Source organism: Camellia sinensis, chromosome 8 (genome assembly GCF_055761805.1).
Source record: "Camellia sinensis isolate YWXY chromosome 8, ASM5576180v1, whole genome shotgun sequence".
Taxonomy (NCBI): domain Eukaryota; kingdom Viridiplantae; phylum Streptophyta; class Magnoliopsida; order Ericales; family Theaceae; genus Camellia; species Camellia sinensis.
The window spans coordinates 54671352-54691650 of NC_138968.1; the positions used below are offsets into that span (position 1 = coordinate 54671352).

Below are 20299 nucleotides of genomic sequence, written 5' to 3' on the forward strand. Positions count from 1 at the left end.
CTCAAGACGACGTGCTCTTTCCTCACCTTACAGTGAGGGAAACATTAACATATGCAGCACTCCTACGACTTCCAAAGACATTGACAAAACAGGAAAAGGAAAAACGAGCCATAGACGTAATCGACGAGTTGGGCTTGGAGAGGTAAATTCTCATTTCTTTGCTATGCTATTATCTTGAATTATGTGTTAGCTAAAGTCAGATATAGCAAAAAACAGACCACACAAATGAATCATACCTGTTCTCATGAGCTGATCAATGAGGAATATCAATGTGCTCAGTTGCAAAGACACTATGATCGGTAGCTCTTTTGTTTGGGGAGTTTCAGGAGGAGAGAGGAAGCGTGTCTGTATTGGCAATGAGATTATAATCTACCCTTCTCTTTTGTTTCTTGATGAACCAACCTCTGGCCTGGATTCTACAACTGCTTTGAGGATCGTTCAAATCTTACAAGACATAGCTGAGGTATATTGCATTTCAAGTCCAAAGCTTCAATTTCACATTATTATTAGCAAATTCATGATTATATATGACAACAAAAATAAAAATTATAACAATAAATCAAACCTATCTTCATCCCAACTTCTCAAGAGTTTTCTTTACCCACTATGCCATATCTAGGGCCACAGGTTGTACAAATCATCAGCAAATCACCTATACAGTGAGAGAACACATGAAGTAAATTATATGCTTATTTTAAACATCTGAGTGTAAACAACACATGGAGTAAACCATATGGGGTAAAGTAAATTTTGCCCTTTTTTCATTAACTTTTTTTTAGTACTCTTTTAGGACTAAATGAAGGGCTTGGGTGTTTGTTTGAGCAGGGAGGAAATGACTTTGAGATATATGACTCAGAGAGAACAGTGGGTCACATAGGTCAGCTCTATATTTCAGCTTCTTATTGCATTATTAAATACCATGGATTTTTCTATTTCCATGGCATCTAGAGAACCAAATGCATCATTAGTATAGTGTCATTGCAAAGAAAGCTCCAATCAAACTTGGATGATTGCAAAACAAAATGGATCCATTATCGAAAATAAATATAATTGGTGATATTCTCATACAATGCTGTAAATGATTTTTTACATAAAACAGAGTACTTGTTTTAAATGCTATGGAAAACAAAATGGAAAAAATGTTGCAACTTCAAAAGAAACAATTTCATTTGGATAATGCTGTAAAACAACACATATATACACATAATCCTCTTTTTAAATGATGCAATTGGGAGTTTCTAAACCCACCACACACCCGCCATGTTCATCTCTACACCTATATCCACAAATTTTTCTTCGTAACACACAAGATATACAATGCATATAGTGAGTGTAGAGAGAAAATAAGCGAGTGTATTTAGAAGCTCCGATGAATTTTTTTCATAAATGCAGTCTTTGCTTTTCCAAAACCTGTTGTTGCTGGTGATAGTAACTACAATGTATGTACTCTCTCCCCCCTCCTCCAAAAAAAAGGAGTAAATTCTTGAGTTTTTATTTATTTATTTATGGGTACCTAGAATTATGGTTCAACAGTAGTAATAATATACATTCACAAAAAGATGGTACACAAGCTGTATTGGAATTTATCATTTTTAAATACTGTGATCATTAGTGACCTCCTAATTACAATGCCACTGACACTGAGTTGCTATGGCATCTAATTGTTAATAGGGAAGTTAGTTCCAAAAGGATTAAGATCAAGCAGAAATGATTAACGTTCCTATTTTGGTTTATTGAATTAAAATTTTAATTTATTCATATGCATCAGCGGTTTTTGGATTAATTTGTGTTTTTATTTTTCAGGTCAGAAATTTTTTGGAGAGATGTAAAATATGGTCCAAGAATTAAAGAACTTAGTTTTTTTAAGCTTTTTCATTTTTTAATATATGTAAGCACAGTTAATTTTTTTTTATTTAATTCCTTTGTATATACTTTTGAATATTTAATTTTCATTTATGAAATATATAACGTTATTCTATTCAATATGTGGTTATGATTAAAAATATAGTATATAGTGTGTATTACATTCTTCAAATGTGCATATAAACATAATATTGATTATTTTTCAAATATGTCAAACCCTTTTTTTATTACAGATTTTAAATTTTATTAATCACACTTAAAAGGTGTGATCTAACTGTTATTAATCACACTTAAAAAGTGTGATTAAAAATGATCTTTTTTAATCACACTTAAAAGGTGTGATCTAAATGTTATTAATCACACTTAAAAAGTGTGATTAAAAATGACCATTTTTAATCACGCTTTCAAAGATCACACTTAAAAGGTGTGATCTAAATATTTTTAATCACACTTAAAAGCTGTGATCTAAATGTTTTTAATCACACTTAAAAGGTGTGATCTAAATGTTATTAAGCACACTTAAAAAGTGTGATTAAAAATGACCATTTTTAATCACACTCCCAAAGATCACACTTTAATAAAACTTAAAAAGCGTGATTAAATAACATACATCACACAAAAAAAGTGGGATCTTTATCTGTTTTTGTAGTAGTGTAGTATCACATTTTACATTTTCATATCATTGCCATGCCTTGTATCCATTTTTGCGTGCATTGGGTTAGGTTCACCATTCTAAACTTATTGTTATTTTCCACTTAATTGAGTACATGAGCTATTGCATGCTTTGAGTTAAGCCATCTATCATTTTAGGAAATCGAACTTTTGCATTTTGTATGTGTTGCACTAGTCATTTGCATATATTAGGACATGCAATTTTTTAAACTATTTTCTTCTATTTTGGGTTGCCTTGGTTGAGTACTAGGTAAGCATTTTTGCTTTACCATATTGCATGCATGTTTGTGTTACCATATCAAGCATATTTACCATGAGGCTAAGTTCTTATTTGATATATCTCTTGAGTGCCTATGGATGAGGGCTATTTTGCTTAAGTTGGGTGATTTGATTAATGTACATATGAGCTCACTTTTTAAAGTGGTAAATATTCAAAACACTTTTCAAAACAAACATAAAATCAAAACATTCCAACGTGAGTGACTTAGTCTATACTTGTATGCCTCACAAAGTAAGTTAGTATTAATAATCGGAATAAAAGCATATAATGTACATAAAAATCACAACATGATCAGTGTACATAAAAATCACAACATGATTAGTAGAAGCCGATCTATGATCAGGTGAATGGGGTGCTCAATTCATGACCTTCCCCTCTCATACCTAAATCCCTGAGCCGAGACACTTTGGTGATGATGGATGAGTGGCCTTTGACAAAAGTCATGGGTTTTCTAAATTTTTCAAAAATATTTAGGTGGCAACTCTGAAATTTGGCAATGTAGTCCATTTTTTGCATTTCTGATTGTAAATCACAGAAAAAACACAAAAGAGTTCAAATCCGGTAAATCTTTTGGAAAAAAGATTTACCTGATTTGAACTCTTTTGTGTTTTTTCTGTTTCACATTGGACTTGTGAAACCAGATTCAGAACCACGGGAGTCTGAACTGTATGGCTATCGTATCCGAGGAGGAAACCCCTTCGAGGAGCACGAAAAGCAAGTTATACATAGCTATCCACCAAGTACAATTAGATGTTAGTCAATGACAATGTAAGCAAATATATCCAATGTCAATTACCCTTAATAATATAGATTCAATCCTTCCCATGTATCGAAAATGCATGTCATCTAGGGACATTATATATATAACTTGTAAGCCATTGAAGCCTATCTTAAATACGTGTGTCATGACCAATAAGGAAAAAAACATGCATGGTCAGAAGCATATACACATGTATTTTTATGTATGTAGATATCAATTAGAGACAATTTTTACCATTTCTCCATGTTGATATAATGTTTTGAAATTAGCATTGTTTTCAAACAGCCCACATAACTCTTGTTTGGTTTATGATGTGTATTGTGCTAATTAGAGTTAGTTTATGTATAAGGCAGCTAGTACAAGTGTTGTGTGATTATGTGGCCATAAGTTGATGTATAAAAATACATGGAAAAGAAACAGAAAATGTGAATTAAAAAATTTGGCAGGTAGCTGCCCTATTTGCCTCCTCTTTCCCTACTTTTTTCTGCAGAAAATTTAGATAAGTTTTTGGTGTGTTTTAGTTTTGTTTTCTTCATGCACAAAGAAAACACAACCAAAATACCCAACACTCCAAGACAAAGGGTCAGCCAAACAAATTTTCTAAAAGACAAAGGGTTTTGATATTTTTATTTTATTTTATTTCTAATTGGTATGTAGACTTCTATTACATTATAATATTCAAGCCATTCATTAGATTATAATATTCATACCTATATTCCCTAAAAAATTTGGATTTTATGCGGAATCAGACCATCCATTACATTATAATATTCTCTTACAATTAGGGTTTTGTGTGGTTGTGGTTTTGGTTTTGGTTGGTAAAGGGTTTTTGTTTGTGTGGTCATTGTTAATTGCAAAGAAGAGAGTAGCAAATTATACCTTTGATTCTTGAGAAAAAGTCTACAGCTATAGCGATCCCGGTTGTCCTTTTACTATTCTGTTGTGTTCCGGACTTGGTTCCGTGAAGTTGGTAGTTGTATCTATCTTGTTGTCGTCCTTTAATTCCGCTTGATTGAGTTTTAGGATGTTTTGGGCAGGGTTGTTACAGGTTGGTTAGGCCTTGGTTTCAATTCCTTGTTGCCCAGTTTTTAGGCGGTCCGCTCGAGCGGGTCTTCTTGCGCTCGAGCGAGGATTGCACACCCCCAGTATTTCGTGTCCCTGCAAAACTTCTGCAGGTGTGATTTTTACGCTCGAGCGGGTTCCTTTACGCTCGAGCGGTGGCGCTCGAGCGGGTTTGTTGGCGCTCGAGCGGGTAGTACCTTTTCGGTGTAAGTTCTGGGAGGGGGAAATCTATGCTCGAGTGGACTGGTTTTCACGCTCGAGCGGATGTGCTTTATTCTTGTGTCTTGGCGCTCGAGCGGGCCTTCTTACGCTCGAGCGTGCTCAGATTTTTGTTCTTGACGTTCGAGCGTTGTGTTCTCCGCTCGAGCGGGAGCGTCGTATATTAGTTGGCAGCTGGGCATTTTAAAATCACTTTTTACATTCACACTCTCTCTCTTACTTTTCCAAAACGCCATTTGAGAGCTCCTCTCTCTAAAACAATAACTTCTCTCTAAGTATTGATCTAGCTAGAGTGTTTTCCCCACCTTTGGTCTTCACAAGAGTTGGGTTGATCGTCGAGGGCTATCCATTGATCCGAAAATATTGAGTTTTGGAGAACGTCGAGTTTCCTCACCTTCTTTCCTTGGGCTCTGAATTTGAGGTAGGGATTCCTACTCACTCTTATGGTCTTTGACATAGATTTTTGGTTGTTTTGCTAAAGTGTTGTAGTTGGGTAAATTTTGGGACTTGGGGTTTCAAAATGTGTTAAAGAGGGTTTTGTGATTTTGGGCTCATAATATGTATTTCGGGCTTCAAAATAATGATGTCGTTGTTGGTTGTTGATATATAGGCCATTGGGTCAATATTGGGAAATGGAGTAGAAAACCCTAACTGGTTATATAAATTAATTTTTATGATTAATTTGAGAAAATGATGGTTATATGGAATTGAATTGGAAATAATGAAATTACCTCATTATATGGTTGAATAGTGGAGTTGGATTTATAAATCGCTCACTTTTGAAAACATTGATATTTTATCTATTGGAGCTTTTATTATCTGTTTAGAAATAATTGTTTGGGCTACCGGTGGAGGGTAGTTTTGATTGTTGTATACAATGCATGATGATTAGGCAAACTAAAACTAATCAATTGGATATGTCATAGAGTATGACGGTTGATAGAATACATTAAAGTTATGTATTGATTGATTGTGTATATGACCTATGTGTATTGTGTATGTGGGAGGAGACAGGGGATGTACTCTACAGTTTAGGGGAAGATAGGGGATGGACCTCTAAACCGGACGTTGTTTGGGAGGAGATAGGGGATGGACTCCACTGATACAGCTCATATGCTTGTCAGATAATGTGTTGATATAGCTCATATGCTTATCTTTGGAAGTGTTAATACAGCTCGTATGCTTATCATTGGAAGTGTTGATATAGCTAACATGCATATCTGTTGAAATGTGGATACAGCTTGTATGCTTATCTGTTGAGATGTTGATACAACTAATATGTTTATCTATTGAAAATGGGAAATGTTTAATATGAGTCATTGTCTCATATAAGTGGTTGGCCAGGTTCTGAGCCGTTGTTATGAATTGTGAAACTGATAAGAAATGGAAACTGAAGTGAAATGGAAATGGGTTATGAATTGGTTTATGAAAACTGAACATTTATCAATTGCTAATATCTTAGTCATTGCTGATACTGTGTTTGGCATATCTCTACTGGGCGTTGGCTCACCCTTTATGGGACATTACTTTCAGGTATAGGTAGTATGCCACCTCCAAGGACATAGCTTGGATGATGATGAGAGTTGAAGACTCTTTTATTTTGTTTATCTTGATGTATTACATGTAAATTCAAGCCAAGGGCTTAATATGTATTGAGTTAGTACTCTTCCTTTTTGTAACCAAGTGTTAACTTGGAAAGCTGTAAGCCCATAGGGCATTTGCTTTTGTTGTTAACATGTAATACAGTTGTAAGAATTACTCTGATGAATAGAAATGGTTGATTTCTTTTGTATCAATGCATGTCTAAATTGTTGGGTATTATGTATTATTTTGAGGGCGTTACAACTTGGTATCAGAGCGTACCAGGTTCGAATACTTTGGGTACGTGGGAAGTGATTAGTATCGCAATGGGTTTGTCTCGCTTGTTAGAGACTTATGTGTGACATTATGTGTTTATTTGATGACATGTTTATGTGACTACTTGGGCATGGGATTTAGTTTCTAGGATGTTGATTGGATCCTTGGGTTTCTGTGAGTCTTGCTGGAAAAGCACTTGATCAATGTTGTTTCTAACCGGAACTCTAGTAACGCCTCGGGACTGTCATTATCCAGAAATGAAATTCGTAAGTGCTTATGTGTTTATGTGCTTACATGGAGTGAACTACAGTTGTCCATGCATTAGGACGCGAGTGTTATAGCTTCGGCACATTTGTGAATGTGCCAATAGTCCTGGTTACCTTTATTAGGATGTCAGGACGAGGACGTGGTAGGCGTGGCAGGCATGGTAGGCGTGGTAGGCAGGAGGTACCTTTACCGGATGACGTTCTGGCAATGCACGAGGGAGTTGGTCAGGCCAACGTGGCCGAGCCAGCGGGTCAGCAGGCTATGGGCGCCTTGGCCCGAGAGATAGCGGGAGCTTTGGGTATTCTCAGAGCTGAGAATCAGGTTGTGGAGGCAGGGCCTTCTTTCTTGAAGAGGGAATTTTTCCGGTCTAACTAGGACGAGTTTGTTGGGGATTCGAAGGAGCCACTTAAGGCTGACGAGTGGTTGGAACAAATGGAGAAGACGTTCGAGATGCTTGGCATCGAGGACGGGGCTTTAAAGGTGACCTTGGCATCCTTCCAGCTGAAGGGAGATGCGGGTCAATGGTGGAAGTACGAGAAGGGCAGTGTTGGTGGTGCATGGGAGGCGTTTGTGAATGCTTTCCAGGAGAAGTTTTTATCTTCAGCTGCTAGGGAGAAGCTGAGGGAACAGTTTTGCCAGCTTAAATAGTAGGGCTTATCAGTGGCCGAGTTTGAGGCTACTTTTACTAGTCTCTCCAGGTTTGAACCTGAACTGGTGGCGTCCGAGGAACGCCGTTGTTTTGAGTTTGAGCGGAAGTTGAGGCGTGGACTCAAGCTGAGGGTTGGAGGGTCGTTTATCCGGGAATATAGATGTTTTGTGGATGCTGCTGCTTATATGGAGATTATGATGCAGGAGGAAGACGAGGGGCAGAGAGGCTTCAAGAGGAGCCAAGATGGTCAGGGTGACGGCAGGAGACAGAGGGGTTCTAACCCTCAACAGTCTCAGGGTGGTTTGGCCAGATCGACCTTTCCAGTGCCGGGAGCGGGCTCTGGGAAAGGTAGTCAGGGGAGGCTTGACTTGTTTTGCGTGTGGCCAGCTGGGTCACAAGTCTTTGGTTTGCCAGCAGAAGGGAGGGGGTCAGCGAGCTGCTTCTTCATCAGCTAGACCTCAGGGCCAGAGTCAGGGCAGAGGCCAGCCTTTGTCTTGCTATCAGTGTGGTCAGCCTGGGCACCTGAAGAGGTTTTGCCCACAGTTGAGTGCTACTTCAGGAGCGTCTGGTTCTAGGCAAACGCAGGGTTATCAGCCAGCTCAGTCTGTGCAGGCCTCGAGGGCCAATCCGGGAGCTTCGTCATCCCAGTCAGTGCAGCAGTCTTTTGCTCCTAGAGGTGAGCAGGTCGATCAGGGGCCTACAGGGCGTGTGTATGCTGTTACCGCGCAGGATCTAGTATCGGCTCCATCAGTTGTGAGAGGTACCTTCTTGTTTTGCAACTCGATTGCTAATGTATTGATTGATACGGGTGCATCTCATTCTTTTGTGTCTGCTGCATTTGCATCTGTTTTGGAATTGGAGTTGGCACAGTTAGCATCTCCTATATGTGTAGTATCGCCTATTGGTGGCGAGTTAATCTTGAAACAAGGTGTTAGAGGTTGTGATATAGAGGTCGACGACCATAGGCTTCCTTTTCCGTTTGTTGTCATGCCCATGAAGGGTTTTGATGTTATTTTGGGTATGGACTGGCTATCGTCATACCAGGCTGTTATTGATTGCTACCACCAGAGGGTCACAGTTTGTACCTTGAGCGGGGAGTGTTTCCATTTCTTGGGGAATCGGGTTGGTAGTGTGTTTCCACCGATGTATGATCCGTGAGGGCGGAGTGAGCTTAGTGGTCTACTTGCTAGCTTTTTGAGTGGTGAGTGTGATGTGACCCAGATTGTTTTGCCGAGGATGGTTTGTGAGTATTCGGATGTTTTTCCCGAGGATCTCGTTAGTTTACCACCTCACCAAGAGATAGAGTTCTCTATTGATTTAGTGCCCGGCACAGCGCTGATTTCTATGGCACCTTATCATTTTGCCCCAGCCGAGTTGAATGAGTTGAAGATTCAGCTCCAAGAGTTGCTAGATAAGGGTTTTGTTTGCCCTAGTGTTTCGCCGTGGGGAGCACCAGCCCTCTTTGCTAAAAAGAAAGATGGTGCCTTGAGATTGTGTATAGACTACCGGAAGTTGAATCGGGCTACGATCAAGAATAAGTACCCTATGCCCCATATAGATGATCTATTCGACCAGTTGAAGGGTTCCCGTTGTTTCTCTAAGATAGACTAGAGATCGGGTTACCACCAGTTGAGGGTCAGGGAGGAGGATATTCCTAAGACGACATTCCGTACGCGGTATGGCCATTATGAGTTTCTGGTGATGCCATTCGGGCTTACCAATGCACCGGCAGCCTTTATGGATTTGATGAACCGGATCTTCCGGAAATTCTTAGACCGTTTTGTAGTCTTTTTCGTGGACAACATTCTTATCTATTCGCCTTCTGAAGAGGAGCACGAGGAACATTTGAGAGTGGTGCTTGAGTTGCTTAGAGCCCATAGGCTGTATGCCAAGTTTGGGAAGTGTGAGTTCTGGCTAGAAGAGGTGAAATTCTTAGGCCATGTGGTATCCGGGGAAGGAGTGTCTATAGATACATCCAAGGTAGAGGCAGTGCAAGATTGGGCACAGCCTAAGAGCGTTTTTTAGATCCGTAGTTTTCTGGGATTAGCTGGGTATTACCGTTGGTTTGTGAAAGATTTCTCCAGGCTAGCTTCGCGGTTGACTAGATTGACGCGGAAAGGGGTCAAGTTTGTATGGAGTGAGACTTGTGAAAAGTCGTTCCAGGAGTTGAAGGTTAGATTGACCACCGCTCCGGTTTTGATTATTCCGGAGAGAGGGTTAGGTTACGCGGTTTATTGTGATGCCTCACGAGAGGGTTTGGGTTGTGTGTTGATGCAAGAGGGAAAAGTGGTAGCTTATGGCTCACGTCAGTTGAAAATACACGAGAAGAATTACCCTACACACGACCTAGAGTTAGCAGCAGTGATCTTTGCCTTGAAGATTTGGAGGCACTACCTTTATGGTGAGAGGTTCGAGGTGTTCTCGGACCACAAGAGTTTGAAGTACCTGTTTACACAGAGAGACTTGAATTTGAGGCAGAGGAGATGGATGGAGTTCATTGAGGACTATGATTTTGAGTTGCACTATCTCCCGGGAAAGGCCAATGTTGTGACCGATGCCCTTAGTAGGAAATCCATTAGTGATGTAGCTTGTATAGCCATCCGGGAATGGGAGACGTTGGGTGCACTTGGCGAGTTTGACTTGCTTCTGAGTGAATCAGCTGAGGCTGCGGCCTTGTTTTCTGTTGTTGCGCAGCCTACACTTGTGACCCGAGTGTTAGAGGCACAGAGAGGTGACCTTGAGGTAGAATCCCTCCGAGAGAAGATCTCAAATGGGAAGGTTGAGAAGGGTTTGACGGTGTATCCCGACCTGAGTGTGAGATACAGAGACCGTTTGTTTGTGCCGGAGTCTTGTCGAGAGGAAGTACTCCGAGAATTCCATCATTCACGTCTTGCGGTGCATCCGGGAGGCACTAAGATGTATCGGGATTTGGGTCGCCAGTTTTGGTGGCAGGGTATGAAGAGAGATGTGACTGTTTTCGTATCGAAGTGCCTTACTTGCTAGCAAGTGAAGGCCGAGCATCAGAGGCCAGCGGGTTTGTTGCAACCCTTGCCTATTACCGAGTGGAAGTGGGAACATGTCACTATGGACTTCGTTGTAGGTCTTCCGAGGACTCAGCGGGGTAGTGATGCCATTTGGGTGGTTGTAGACCGGTTGACTAAGTCGGCACACTTCACTCCTATGCGCGTGAGAGATTCGGTAGATCATCTCGCCGACTTGTATATTCGGGACATAGTGAGATTGCACGGGGTCCCAGTAACGATCGTCTCAGATAGAGATCCTCGTTTTACTGCTAGGTTGTGGCAGAGTTTGCAGAGTGCCTTAGGCACTAGGTTGACCTTTAGTACGGCTTATCATCCTCAGACTGACGGGCAGTCCGAGTGTACTATTCAGATCCTTGAGGATATGCTTCGAGGTTGTGTCCTTGACTTTAGTGGGACGTGGGAGAGGCACTTGCCCTTGGTGGAGTTTGCCTACAATAACAGTTTTCAGTCTAGCATCAGTATGGCACCGTTTGAGGCCTTGTATGGCCGACCGTGTAGGTCTCTAGTGTGCTGGGCCGAGGTGGGTGATGCACCTTTGTTGGGTCCGGAGTTGGTTAGGGAGACGACGGAGAAAGTTGAGCTTATCCGTAGGAGACTTGTTACAGCCCAGAGTCGCCAAAAAAGTTATGCCGACCGTAGGAGGAGGCCTATGGCGTTTGAGGTAGGTGACCATGTCTTCTTGAAAATATCACCTAGGCGAGGTTTGATGAGGTTCGGGAAGAGTGAGAAGTTATCCCCTCGGTTTATTGGTCCCTTTGAGATCCTTGAGAGGATTGGTGAGGTTGCTTATCGTTTAGCTTTACCGCCGCAGTTGTCCGGAGTGCATGACGTGTTTCATGTGAGTATGCTTCGGAAGTATGAGCCAGATCCGTCCCATGTGTTAGATTGGACCGACTTGGAGGTAGATGAGGATGCCTCGTATGAGGAGAGGCCGGTTCGGGTCTTGGATAGGCGGGATCAAGTCCTGCGTGGCAAGACCATTCCTTTGGTGAAGGTTTTGTGGAAACATCACGGAGTGGAGGAAGCCACTTGGGAACGTGAGTTAGAAGTCCGCGAGAAATATCCGGACTTGTTTTTTTGATGTGTAACCGTGTATTGGTAATTTTGTAATATCGTTGAACTTTAAGAACATTGCATGTGTCTTAAGTTGTAAAACATTGTGAATGTTTTGGTTAATGGAAGTTTGTTTTAACATTGCGTATGTTAAGTATATTGCGGAAATGCAAGCATGAGGATAATGTTGCATGTATTATGGAATTGTGGAAAATGGGTTGAAATTGGTAAATTTCAAAAGAATGCATGTTCATAATGCAGGTTGCTATGAATAATGTGTTATGCCTCTTGAAAAGAGATGGGATTGACCGGTAATGGGTCGGGTTGTTTAATGTTATGTTGTAATATTGTTGAGAATTGAGAAAATCTTGTATTTAATTTCGGGGACGAAATTCTTTAAGAGGGGGAGGTTATAGCGATCCCGGTTGTCCCTTTACTATTCTACTGTGTTCCGGACTTGGTTCCGTGAAGTTGGTAGTTGTATCTATCTTGTTGTCGTCCTTTAATTCCGCTTGATTGAGTTTTAGGATGTTTTGGGCAGGGTTGTTACAGGTTAGTTAGGCCTTGGTTTCAATTCCTTGTTGCCCAGTTTTTAGGCGGTTCGCTCGAGCGGGTCTTCTTGCGCTCGAGCGGGGATTGCACACCCCCAGTATTTCGTGTCCCTGCAAAACTTCTGCAGGTGTGATTTTTACGCTCGAGCGGGTTCCTTTACGCTCGAGCGGTGGCGCTCGAGCGGGTTTGTTGGCGCTCGAGCGGGTAGTACCTTTTCAGTGTAAGTTCTGGGAGGGGGAAATCTACGCTCGAGCGGACTGGTTTTCGCGCTCGAGCGGATGTGCTTTATTCTTGTGTCTTGGCGCTCGAGTGGGCCTTCTTGCGCTCGAGCATGCTCAGATTTTTGTTCTTGATGCTCGAGCGGGCCTTCTTGTGCTCAAGCGGGAGCGTCGTATATTAGTTGGCAGCTGGGCATTTTAAAATCACTTTTTACATTCACACTCTCTCTCTTACTTTTCCAAAACGCCATTTGAGAGCTCCTCTCTCTAAAACAATAACTTCTCTCTAAGTATTGATCTAGCTAGAGTGTTTTCCCCACCTTTGGTCTTCACAAGAGTTGGGTTGATCGTCGAGGGCTATCCATTGATCCGAAAATATTGAGTTTTGGAGCACGTCGAGTTTCCTCACCTTCTTTCCTTGGGCTCTGAATTTGAGGTAGGGATTCCTACTCACTCTTATGGTCTTTGACATAGATTTTTGGTTGTTTTGATAAAGTGTTGTAGTTGGGTAAATTTTGGGACTTGGGGTTTCAAAATTTGTTAAAGAGGGTTTTGTGATTTTAGGCTCATAATATGTATTTTGGGCTTCAAAATAATGATGTTGTTGTTGGTTGTTGATATATAGGCCATTGGGTCAATATTGGGAAATAGGGTAGAAAACCCTAACTGGTTATATAAATTAATTTGTATGATTAATTTGAGAAAATGATGGTTATATGGAATTGAATTGGAAATAATGAAATTACCTCATTATATGGTTGAATAGTGGAGTTGGATTTATAAATCGCTCACTTTTGAAAACATTGATATTTTATCTGTTGGAGCTTTTATTATCTGTTTAGAAATAATTGCTTGGGCTATCGGTGGAGGGTAGATTTGATTGTTGTAGACAATGCATGATGATTAGGCAAACTAAAACTAATCAATTGGATATGTCATAGAGTATGACGGTTGATAGAATACATTAAAGTTATGTATTGATTGATTGTGTATACGACCTATGTGTATATACATTGTGTATGTGGGAGGAGACAGGGGATGTACTCCACGGTTTAGGGGAAGATAGGGGATGGACCTCTAAACCGGATGTTGTTTGGGAGGAGATAGGGGATGGACTCCACTGATACAGCTCATATGCTTGTCAGATAATGTGTTGATATAGCTCATATGCTTATCTTTGGAAGTGTTGATACAGCTCGTATGCTTATCATTGGAAGCGTTGATATAGCTAATATGCATATCTGTTGAAATGTGGATACAGCTTGTATGCTTATCTGTTGAGATGTTGATACAACTAATATGTTTATCTATTGAAAATGGGAAATGTTTAATATGAGTCATTGTCTCATATAAGTGGTTGGCCAGGTTCTGAGCCGTTGTTGTGAATTGTGAAACTGATAAGAAATGGAAACTGAAGTGAAATGGAAATGGGGTATGAATTGGTTTATGAAAACTGAACATTTATCAATTGCTAATATCTTAGACATTGCTGATACTGTGTTTAGCATATCTCTACTGGGCGTTGGCTCACCCTTTATGGGACATAACTTCCAGGTACAGGTGGTATGCCACCTCCAAGGAGATAGCTTGGATGATGATGAGAGTTGAAGACTCTTTTTTTTTTTTGTTTATCTTGATGTATTACATGTAAATTCAAGCCAAGGGCTTAATATGTATTGAGTTAGTACTCTTCCTTTTTGTAATCAAGTGTTAACTTGGAAAGCTGTAAGCCCATAGGGCATTTGCTTTTGTTGTTAACATGTAATACAGTTGTAAGAATTACTCTGATGAATAGAAATGGTTGATTTCTTTTGTATCAATGCATGTCTAAATTGTTGGGTATTATGTATTATTTTGAGGGCGTTACAATAGCTTTGTTGTGTGTGGCTCCACCACCAGCTATGTTGCGTGCGGCTCCAACACCAGCAAGAGATTGTAAGAAACAGAGGAGACAAAGAAGAAGAAAAAAAAACAACAACAACAACAACAACAATGAAATAGCAGGACTCTGTAACAAATGGATAGAATGGATCGGTGCAGAGGAGATGAACAGTCAAGTAACAGGGAATGAGAGGGTATGGAAAATTAGGTGGGTGTGCATTTGATTGTGAAAATATTATGAATATTGATAGATTTGGTAATAAGTGGGGATGTCCAAAAAAATATTATTAAAATTTAGGATTTAGGGTGGGGGTCCAAAGAAATAGGTGCCCAAAGAATTTTAACAAGTACTAATAGTAGGACTCTAAAAAAAGCCAGTAGTGCATTTAATGCTTAAAATAATAATAAAATAAATGAAGTGTTTGGTATATTTAGAGTCACCGTAAATAAAAACATGTAGCATATTTAATGCTACATAGAACCCATTTATGGGAATAGGAGTATAAAATATAATATTCTATTCTATTTACATACTAACGCCTATTATTTTGTTTCTTAAAATTTTAACATAAAAGTAATGAGTAATGTAGTTTAAACTAATAATTCTTATTTTGGAATACCACTTGAACTTGTTTTAAGAATATTGAATAATTTCTACAATAAGAGCTAATATAGTTAACATTCTCAACAAATTTATAGAAGACAGAAATAATTTGACCCAATAAATTAATTTTATTTGGCAGTTTGTGAAAAAAAAAAAACAAAAAAAAAAACTTGCTTTATACTATTGAAACATTACAAAAATAAAGTGTTTTAACATTATTCAATGTTATATTATAATAATAATTAATTCGTTATCTATTCAATCATCAAAGATGCTCTAATATAGCTAAATCTAATAAAAAGTGACCATCCTGCCACTATTATTTATGCAATAATGCTAGTTCCACACAAATGTCATCTATATTAAACAAGTGTGAATATGTCACATAAGAAAGTCAACAAAGCATAATAAAAAAATATGATCATCTTCATATTTTTCTTATACATATTGTTTCATGGTATTGATTTTAAGTAAATTGTTCTAATAATATTAGACTCCATTAAGATAGATGTGAATTTCAAATCAATAGATTTGAGGTTGAATTTATAAGTGGATAAAAATAGAAATAGATTAGAGGTTGAATTTCAAAACTAGAGAGTGAGTTATTATAAGTGGATAGAATTAAGACCGAGTAAGGAATCTGTATAATCTGCAAATCGAACAGGTCCAGTCCAATTTGGTAAGTTTGGTTTGGTGTTTTGAATCCGTAGTTAGGTTTTAGATTGGAAAATTGAGGAACCGTAGTTCACGGATTGGTTCCAATTTTCAATTCACGGTTATGGATTAGAACCGATCTAGACCGTTTGTGTGACTTAAAATAATTATTTTGAAATATAAGTTTCATGATTTTAGCATCTCTTGTGAAGTCCTGTTTCTTTAGTTTTTTATTGGTAAGGTGGAGTGAAAATATTTACTCATTTTGCTATACTTTGGCCAATTTTCTGTTTGTTTGCTCAATGCATAATTAAGTTCCAGTCTTCTAGTAGGAAAGTCTGTAATTCAAAATAGTTTTAACAAATCTTCTGTGTACATGTTGAGATTATGTGAAACCATAGTTTTCAAACCGATTCGAACTGTATTTAAATAGTTTGGTTCGGATTGATTCCATGATTTAAACGGATTGGTTTGGTTCCAATTTTTATAGAACTGTAAATAAATTGGTCCTAATTTTATACCAAATCCAACCAATTCAGACCATGCTCACCCCTACATAGAAAGACTAGAAAATATGTATTTTAGCAATATTTTTGTAGCTTAAAAAAATTTATAAAATGATTTCAAACTTTGACATAGTTATTTCAAATGCATAATGATAAAACCTTTTAATATAATTTTAAAATACATAGATAAGCTATCTGTAGACATCCCATTTTTGAACGCCATTAACACTTAGGCGCCTCAGGTTGATCACTTGATGATGAAATATTGTGTTGTACAAACATTCGATTTCTTTAGCAAGGAGCCTCGATTTTGCGTTTTAGAGCCCAAAAACCTTGCACCTCTTTTGAGCCAAAACCTATTTTTTCCAAACCTGACCACTAAGAGGCCCGCTGGCCAACAAGTTGCCAGCTGGCCAAAAATTGGTGGCCTACCGTCCCCCACCTGGCTGGCCGACCGGCCAGGTTTCTCAGCAGAACAGATATTTGTTGCCAATTGTCCCCCATGTGCATGCACTGCACCAGCTGGCTCAATACAGATATTTTTGAGATAGTAACCTGTTTTTCTATATATACTTGACCATCCCTTATGGTTTTAGGTCAAAAAAAGTTCCAAAGCTCAAAATCTTGCAAAACACTCTCCCTCTCTATCTTGCAATATATATACACTATAAATACACTTTCTAAACCAAAAATTTGAGGCTCCTTGCTGAGGTTCTTGAGTTCATATATCAAATCTTCAGAGTGAAGGCCTTGTGGTTTGTGAACAAAAGTGTAACTTCTCTTTAAGAGGTATAACTTCGGCCATCTTTACACTACTTTTTTCCTTTCTTTTCTTGCTGTTTTTACACTATTTTTATACTATTTTTATTGGCTGAAACTTGTGATTTAAAACTACCAAGGTTTGAGGGATTAACCACCCTTTTTTAAGCCTTATTCTACAAGCTTTTATCTTTGTGTTTCCCATTTTTTTCTCAAATTTTGGCCACTGATTTTCAGAGTTTCAACAGGCTAAAACATGTGGTTTTGAGGTCCAAAAAGTGGAGGGGTTAGCCACTCCTCCTTAGGCTTGCTTACTAGCTTTAATTCTCCCTCATTTTTGCTTACTTTTTTAAGCTTTTCAAACTTATTTTCCAACACTGTTTTGCTGTTTTTAGGACTATTTTAGTGTGTTTATTTAGTTCATGCTTTGAATATTAGGCTTGTGTTGTTGTAAGTCCTCATAGGTTTGGTGGTTTAGGCCTTGGACACCAACCTATTTGAATTGATAGTTTTTATTTCCTAACTTTCATACATGTACTCACACTTGCAATAACCATCTCTCACCCTCCCTCATTTCTTGGTTTATTTGTTTAAGAGTTGGTTCAAACGATTGTTGTTCAAGGAATGCGCAAGAGACCTTCCATACTTAATGGTTTAATCTCTTCGCAGGTTCATTACCAAGGCACTACATCTCTCTCATGCCAAAAACACTTCTTGTTTGACACTTCTCTTCATTAGTGGACATAATTCTCACTTTTGGACAAAATAGTTAAAGAATAGAAAGGTAAATAAAAAGGGCTAATAAAATAGACTAAAAGAGGCATAAGATAATAAAATCAAGTCGAGTTCAATCGGACGTTATATTGAACCCATTGAGTCTTGAGTCATTTCATACTCTTTAGTAATGATAATGGTTCAAGAATCAATGTCTACCATTTCCATTGAGGTAACTCCATGATAGGGAGGAGGTTTCGTTGGTCCTTTATTTTCATTCATTAAGTCTTTGTCCCATCGATTCATGAATCATCATACGACAACCTTGCGTGATGATTTGTGGATCGATTCTACTCCTTCCTTGATCAATTTCATGATAAGGAGTAGCAAAGAGGATAAACATCCAATGGAAACACTCTGTTTTTGCTTTGTTTCCATTCTATTATAGCAGGGCAATACCAAAAAATAGTGGCCAGCCGGCCACCCTACCATCCGGCCGACCACTTTCCTTGGCCGGCCGACCACCTCTTGTTGCACAACCAGTGGCATTTCTTGTAAAACAGAGTAGGAGCTGAGGCAAAAAAAAAATTCTTTTCTAACTACGGACAGAACAGTTCAAGCAGCAGAACAAAGGAGTTTCTGGGCGGATGTTCTCGGCCGCATGTGTGGTTCCTTGTTTCCGCAAAAATTAGATTTCATACATAGTGTGTTGTAATTAGCTAGTTTAATTCTAATTTGTAATAATTAGTTAGTGTAGTTAATTTATTCGTTTGGATTTGTAATAGTTAGTTAAGATTCAGACACTTGGACATTCAAACTCTCCTGCACGAGGGCAACTTGTAACATTGTATATGTCTTCTAGCCCCCATTTCTTTCTCCCTTTTATTTACTCGCTTATGATGGACTGCATGTAGCATCATACCTTCCTTAGCATTTTCCATGACTTGCATCCATTCATTTTGTATGCATCGGGTTTGGCTCATCATACTAATCAATGTCAAATCCAAATTCCTTACTCGAATATGTGTTTTATCACATGCCTTGAATTGACTCACATGCCATTTTCGTAGCTAAGCCTATTAATTGCATTTTGTATATGTTGCATTAGTCATTTGCATCGTTGGGATCATGCATTTTTTCTAACTATTTTCTTTCTTTTGGCTCATCTCGAATATTTGGGATAAGCATTTTCGCTTTAAAATATCGCATGCGTATGATTGTTGCCATATCAAACATGTTTACCATGAGGCGAAGTGCTTAATTGATATACCTGTTTGAATGTCTGTGGATGAAGGCTATTTGCTTAAATTGGGATGATTTGATTACATGTACATATGAGATCACTTTTTCGAGTAGTACATATTCAAAACACTTTTTCAAAAACGAACATGAAATCAAAGCGTTCCAAAATTTTGCACATTAGTCAATACTTGTGTGAATCACGTAGTAAAGAGAGCATAATAATCGGAACAAGAGCATATACTATAGGAATCACATCATGATTGATAGAGGCCGATCATGGATCAGGTGAGTGGAGTGCTCAATTCATGACCTTCCCCTCTCATATCTAAATTTCCGAGTCGAGACACTTTGGTGATGACGGACAAGTAGCCTTTGGCACGAGTCATGGGTTTCCTAAATTTTCAAAAAATATTTAAGTGGCGACTCTGAAATCTGGCAATGCAGTCCATTTTTGACATTTTTTATTATTGTAAATCGATTTTTCAAAGATTTGCCAAATTTGAACTCTTTTGTGTTTTTCTATTTCACATTGCACTTGTGAAACTAGATTCAACACTACGGGAGTCCGAACTGTAGGGCTATCGTATCTAAGGAGACTAAACCCCTCCGAGAAGCACGAAAAGCAAGCTACACTATCATATTTAAATTTGAACTATTTTTATTGTTTTCTCCTTAAATGATTAATGTTGAATTTATACATTTTAATTCATAAATACAATTGTAACCTTAAGTTGTGTTCGAATCATAGATTTAGATAAAAATTTGATCATTTTTTATATTAAATTCCCATCAAAATTTTTGATCCAAATATAATGTTAAAATGTTACAACTGAAGAAAAGAAATGTAAATATAATTCAAAATATAAATCAATATAAATTTAATCCAACTCATTCTAAAACAATTGATTAGATGCAATTTCTTGACAAAGTAGGGAGAAGTTGGTCATTCACAGTGGAATAGATAGAATGTCCTCATAAAAGAAAGCCACCAGTGCATTTAATGTTTAAAATAATAATAAAATAAAATAAGTGTTGTAAAATGTTTGGATTAAGAGATATCATTTTAGATAAGAATAAAATGTTGTAGATTTCATAAAAAAAAATAAAAATAAAAATAAAAAGGTGAAAGAGATAGAAGATTGGAGACCCTGTGAGGATAAGGTTGTGTTGATTTTCTTGCTTGATGCATGTATGGAAAGAGGATCAATAAGAAACATGGAGTTATTCTTTTTTATCACAATTTTTTTATTATTCCTCTTTGGACTTCATTTTTTTCTTTTATTTTCTTTAATTTTATAACAAAAAGGCCAAAGTAGAGGTATTTGGGGGCATTTTATAACTTCTTTCTTTGTTTTTAAAATTTGTCTTAAAGTGCGTGGCATAATTTCTCCCAATAATTATTCAGGTGCTTTTAAATGGAGGAGAGTTTCGTTCGGTCCAAAA

The 20299-nt window shown here is 38.3% G+C and overlaps 1 long non-coding RNA gene across 1 annotated transcript; it reads left to right on the top strand.

The window, feature by feature from the left end:
• Positions 1–294: 294 nt before the first annotated feature.
• On the top strand, positions 295–1960 carry LOC145796538 (uncharacterized). The gene is made up of 3 exons (XR_014337012.1): positions 295–463; positions 826–877; positions 1804–1960. It is a non-coding gene; the product is annotated as an uncharacterized LOC145796538 (long non-coding RNA).
• The last annotated feature ends 18339 nt before the right edge of the window (positions 1961–20299 follow it).